Genomic DNA, 6,000 nt, shown 5'->3' with positions numbered 1-6,000 from the left:
ACCTAGTACAACGGTTCCATCAGAAACCAAGGGAAAGCATACCATCATGGCTCCTAAGGTTATGGGATGCAGGAGCTGAAAGTGTTTTAGTAAATGGAACAGAAAAGTCAAAATTAGCATCTATAACGATAAACCCGGCCTTAAGACAAAGATTATATGCAGCTGTCCATTATAATGAGGAAAACCATTCTATTATAGATTGGTTGATGGCTGCATGCCGCTTAACATGGCCCAACAAAACCGATATCCCTCTTAATACTGGTTTGTGGTCCTCTATGGAGGACCTCCAGACCTATATCAGAGAACTAGGTATGAGGGAGGCTCTGTATGCAGACACTTTTGAAAGCCCCGATACGGAAAAATTTACAGCGGGCATGAGAGATCTGATACTACAGCAGGCCCCCTCCCACCTATATGGGATGTTGGTTTCCATATTAAATCCGTTGGTGGCATCAGAGGCCATCGTACAGCAGGCAGCCCAGTTAGTGGCAGACTTAGGGGAGACGGAGCGCGTAAGAACCAGGCGTAATGTTCGTATAGTGGAAGATGCTGAGGCCTTCCCTATTAGAACTAAAAAGCCTGCTCCACGGATGCCCCGATCAGGCCCCGTACGGGTATCCCAGAGGACTATGTTTAATGATCTCATACGGGCTGGGGTTGCATTTACCAAAATTGATGGGCAACCCAACCATGTTTTGTTACAGCTGTGGAAACAGCTTAGAAATGATCAGAAATTTCAGAGTGCTCCCAGAAAATCGGGAGTACGAATTATAGAAAAAACACCAACAACAACCTGGAATTTGGCTGACTTTATAATACCGAACAGAAGGAAAAAATATCCGCAGGTGTCACAGGCTACAGTGCCTGAGCCACCTGTGGCAAAAGATTTAGATCTGGCAAAATTCATGGATTAACGGAAAATTCTGGTCCCCATAGGGCCTCCAGCTGTGACCAGAGGCCCTATGTAGAACTAACAATATTCTGGTCCAGGACAAATGTGCAGAAGGTGATGGCTCTAGTGGATACTGGCGCGGAAACATCGATTATATATGGAGACCCAACGAAATTTAAGGGTAATAGAGTGATGATTGGTGGGTTTGGGGGACAGACTATTCCAGTCACCCAGACGTGGTTGAAATTGGGGGTTGGGTGTCTCCCGCCCCGGGAGTATAAGGTGTCGATTGCCCCAATTCCAGAATATATCTTGGGCATAGACATTCTATGGGGTCTGGCTCTCCAGACAACTGTGGGAGAGTTCAGACTACGGCAGAGGTACATTAGTATCCGGGCAATACGGTGTAGGGTAAATAACTCCCAATGACGATACTCCACCAGGGAATAGTATAGAAGATGGTATATTTTAAGTAGTTCTATATAAACAGTTATACAGGTAATACAAAAGAGAAGATGGCTCACCTTTAAGATGACAAGGCTCGCAGAGGACTCCACATGGGAGGGATCTCCAAGAAGAGATCCTTCCCTGGTGGTGGTCAGCCCTTAAATGGGGTTTGAGAGAGGAGGAACTAGGCTCCACCCCTTCCACCCACACAGGTATATCACCTTCACCTGTGCCCCCAGGGCTGACTTGGTGCTCACCTCAGGTGACCAATCAGTGGTTCAGGCCGTGATTCAGCAGTTCCCATACATACGGACAATATTGAGGGGCCATGCGAAACATGAGCCCATTTGTTTGCCAAAACCACGCCGGATTACTAATGTAAGACAGTACAGACTCCCGGGTGGGCAAGAAGAAATATCAAAAACAGTGCAGGAATTAGAGAAAGTAGGTATTATAAGGCCTGCACACAGCCCATATAATTCCCCCATATGGCCAGTACGGAAGTCGGATGGAACATGGAGAATGACGGTGGATTATAGGGAACTGAATAAGGTCACGCCGCCCATCCATGCGGCCGTACCCAATATTGCCTCCTTAATGGACACTCTTAGTAGGGAAATTAAAACCTACCATTGTGTCCTGGATTTAGCGAATGCGTTTTTTAGCATACCTATTGCTAAAGAATCACAAGATCAATTTGCATTTACGTGGGGAGGCAGGCAGTGGACCTTTCAGGTCTTGCCACAGGGGTACGTGCACTCACCAACATACTGTCATAATTTGGTGGCACGTGACCTGGCTGATTGGAGGAAACCAAACAGTGTGAACCTATACCACTATATTGATGACCTCCTGTTAACATCCGACTCACTGGAAGCAGTAGGGGAGGCAGCAGATTCATTAACTGCCTACCTAAGTGAAAGAGGATGGGCTATCAATCCTCAAAAAGTGCAAGGTCCAGGACTGTCCGTAAAATTTCTAGGGGTAGTCTGGTCAGGAAAGACCAAAGTATTACCTGATGCCGTCATAGATAAGGTTCAGGCATTTCCAGTCCCTACAACACCAAAGCAGCTGCAGGAATTCCTGGGTATATTGGGATATTGGCGTTCCTTTATACCTCATTTGGCGCAGCTGCTGAGACCTTTATATAGACTTACCAAAAAGGGCCAATTATGGGACTGGGGGAGAACAGAACAGGATGCTTTTCAACAGGCGAAACAGGCAGTTAAACAAGCCCAGGCACTGGGTATATTTGATCCTACCCTTCCAGCTGAGCTAGATGTTCACGTAACTCAAGATGGCTTTGGCTGGGGCCTGTGGCAATGTCAGAGTTCTGTTCGGACCCCCATTGGATTTTGGTCTCAGGTGTGGCATGGAGCAGAGGAAAGATATAGTATGATTGAAAAACAGTTATTGGCTGCCTATTCTGCATTACAAGCGGTAGAGCCAATAACCCAAACGGCCGAAGTTATAGTCAAGACTACATTGCCAATCCAGGGGTGGGTAAGAGATCTGACCCACCTTCCTAAGACGGGGGTGGCCCAGGTGCAGACGGTGGCACGATGGGTTGCCTATCTCAGTCAGAGGAGTAGTCTGTCTTCCTCACCGTTGAAAGAAGAGCTTCAGAAGATTCTTGGCTCAGTAACGTATCATAGTGATGCACCAAAACAAACTTCGGTTGCTCCACCGCAGAAGAGTCCCATCCAGGAAGGAAAATATCCTATTCCTGAAGATGCCTGGTACACGGATGGGTCCAGCAAGGGCAACCCAAGTAAGTGGAGAGCAGTAGCGTACCATCCTGCCACAGACACAATCTGGTTCGAAGAGGGGGATGGTCAAAGCAGCCAGTGGGCAGAGCTGCGGGCGGTGTGGATGGTTATAACCAAAGAACCTGGTGATGGTATCCTGAATATCTGCACAGATAGTTGGGCTGTGTATCGGGGGCTCACTCTTTGGATCGCACAGTGGGCCACCCAGGATTGGACTATCCACTCCCGACCGATCTGGGGCAAAGATATGTGGTTAGACATATGGAATGCAGTCAAACACAGAACTGTGTGTGTCTACCATGTTTCTGGTCATCAACCCCTACAGTCACCAGGAAATGATGAAGCCGACACACTGGCCCGAGTTAAATGGGTTGAGAACTCGCCATCTGAGAATATCGCTTACTGGCTACATCAAAAGCTGCGGCATGCTGGGCAGAAGACCATGTGGGCAGCCGCTAAAGCGTGGGGACTGCCCGTACAACTATCGGACATCGCTCAAGCATGCCGAGACTGTGACGCCTGCTCTAAGATAAGACCGAGGTCGTTGCCTGAAACTACAGCCCATCTTGCTAGAGGACACAATCCTCTACAGAGGTGGCAGGTTGATTATATTGGGCCCCTCCCTCGGTCTGAGGGGGCGAGATATGCCCTAACCTGTGTCGACACTGCGAGTGGGCTAATGTAGGCCTATCCAGTACCAAAAGCCAACCAGGCATACACTATAAAGGCACTCACAAGGTTGATGGCTGCCTACGGGACACCGCAAGTCATCGAGAGCGACCAAGGAAGTCATTTCACGGGTGCAATGATACAACGCTGGGCAGAAGAAAATAATATTGAGTGGCGATTCCACCTGCCATATAATCCAACGGGGGCAGGCCTTATCGAACGTTACAATGGTATTCTCAAGGCTGCCCTGAAGACAGACTCTCAGTCCCTGCAGGGGTGGACAAAGAGACTCCATGAGACCCTGCGGGACCTGAATGAAAGACCTAGAGATGGCAGACCCAGTGCCTTGAAAATGTTACAAACAATATGGGCCTCCCCACTTAGGATCCAAATTACGGGCACCGATAATGAAGTGAAACCTCAGATTGGTAATGAGAACAACCTTCTGCTCCCTGCCCCTGAGGACCTAAAACCAGGTACCAATAGAATAAAATGGCCCTGGAAGGTGCAGGTAGGACCACGATGGTGCGGCCTACTTGCACCTTGGGGGAGATTATTGGAGGTGGGGGGTTCGGTAGCTCCTCCGGTTATAGGTACATGGCCTACTGAAATAATGGTTAACACTCCAGTCTTCATTGCTAAGGGGACCCCTATCATGTCTCTGTGGCAGATCAGGACACCCCCTTTGGTGCCTGATATAGTCGTACAGCCACAGACATCGGGTCAAAGGGTTTGGTACAGGCGACCAGGGCGTGCCCCTGTACAAGCTGAAGTGTTAACCCAAGACAGGAATACGGCCTGTATCTTGCCCTGGAAAGCGGATCTTCCCCTCTTGGTACCTCTAAAACACTTGTATTACTCCCCATAAGTCTATGAGTCACCAGAAGGAATCAAAACAATACTGCAGTGTTCCAGAGTTGTAATAAGACCATGTGAAGCATCTGGTGATGGTCTAACCGGGACTGATGACACGTAAGATGGACCTGCACTGTATGATTACATGCTTCCAGTAGATACCACCGAGCACTGGCCCAAAGAAGAGTTCGACGGATGCGCCAATCATCACTCATCTCAGATTACATCACCATGAGTTGCGACAGGCAATTATGTAAGCGTCGCGATGTATTGGGTCTCTGTATCAAGGGGAACTCACCTTATGGTTACTTGATCAGTGGTTCATGTCGTGAAGGGGTGGAATGTATGGGAACTGCTGAATCACGGCCTGAACCACTGATTGGTCACCTGAGGTGAGCACCAAGTCAGCCATGGGGGCACAGGTGAAGGTGATATACCTGTGTGGGTGGAAGGGGTGGAGCCTGGTTCCTCCTCTCTCAAACCCCATTTAAGGGCTGACCACCACCAGGGAAGGATCTCTTCTTGGAGATCCCTCCCATGTGGAGTCCCCTGCGAGCCTTGTCATCATAAAGGTGAGCCATCTTCTCTTTTGTATTTTCTGTATACTGTTTATATAGAACTACTTAAAATATACCATTCTATATACTATTCCCTGGTGAAGTATCATCATTAGGAGTTATTTACCTTACACCGTTCCTTCTCAGATCATGCCGTTGTTTTCTTGTAGACCCATCTCTTCCCGCCGTTTCCCCCTCCCGGAGCGCGGCTCTGCTCGGGCGGCCGCGCGGCCACTGACGCAGTTTCTTTTACTCTCCCCTCTCCCTTCTCGGTTTCCCTTGGGTCACTGTCACGGACAACACCGTGACAATTATTAGTGGTCCTCGAGGCAGAACATCACTTACTGGGGAGGGATTTAATAGTGCTATCAGGAATAAACCTTGCCATAAATGAAGGAGAGAGAGTTTCAAGACTGTGTGTTCTCACGCAAAAAGATGAGGAAGAAATCCATCCCCAGCGGTGGCACCCAAAAGGAACCACCGGAAAACTGGGAATTCCACCCATAAGCGTTAAGCTTGGGGAAGTGAGGAACTGTGTAGCTCTCCAAGAAGTTTATTTACTGTAGCTTATGAAAGTGTTGTCTTTAGCTTTGGTCTTTTTGTGTGCTCCCCTCAGCAAGAGGGAGGAGTGATTGGAACAGTATTTACATTTGCTTAATAGCTGTGTTATGCCTTCCTGGATGAGGGGTGATGAGGTGTTAATTGAGCTTTTGAGTATGTCCTCTCCCTCAGTGTAGACCTTTTCGGCCGCACCTCGAGTACTGTGTTCAGTTTTGGGCCCCTCACTACAAGAAGGACATGGAGGCCCTGG

Source organism: Cyrtonyx montezumae, unplaced genomic scaffold, assembly GCF_038088225.1.
Source record: "Cyrtonyx montezumae isolate F1298 unplaced genomic scaffold, pur_monq_1.0 scaffold_40, whole genome shotgun sequence".
Taxonomy (NCBI): Eukaryota; Metazoa; Chordata; class Aves; order Galliformes; family Odontophoridae; genus Cyrtonyx; species Cyrtonyx montezumae.
The sequence above is the reverse complement of the archived record's forward strand: the minus strand, read 5'-3'. Positions refer to the sequence as shown.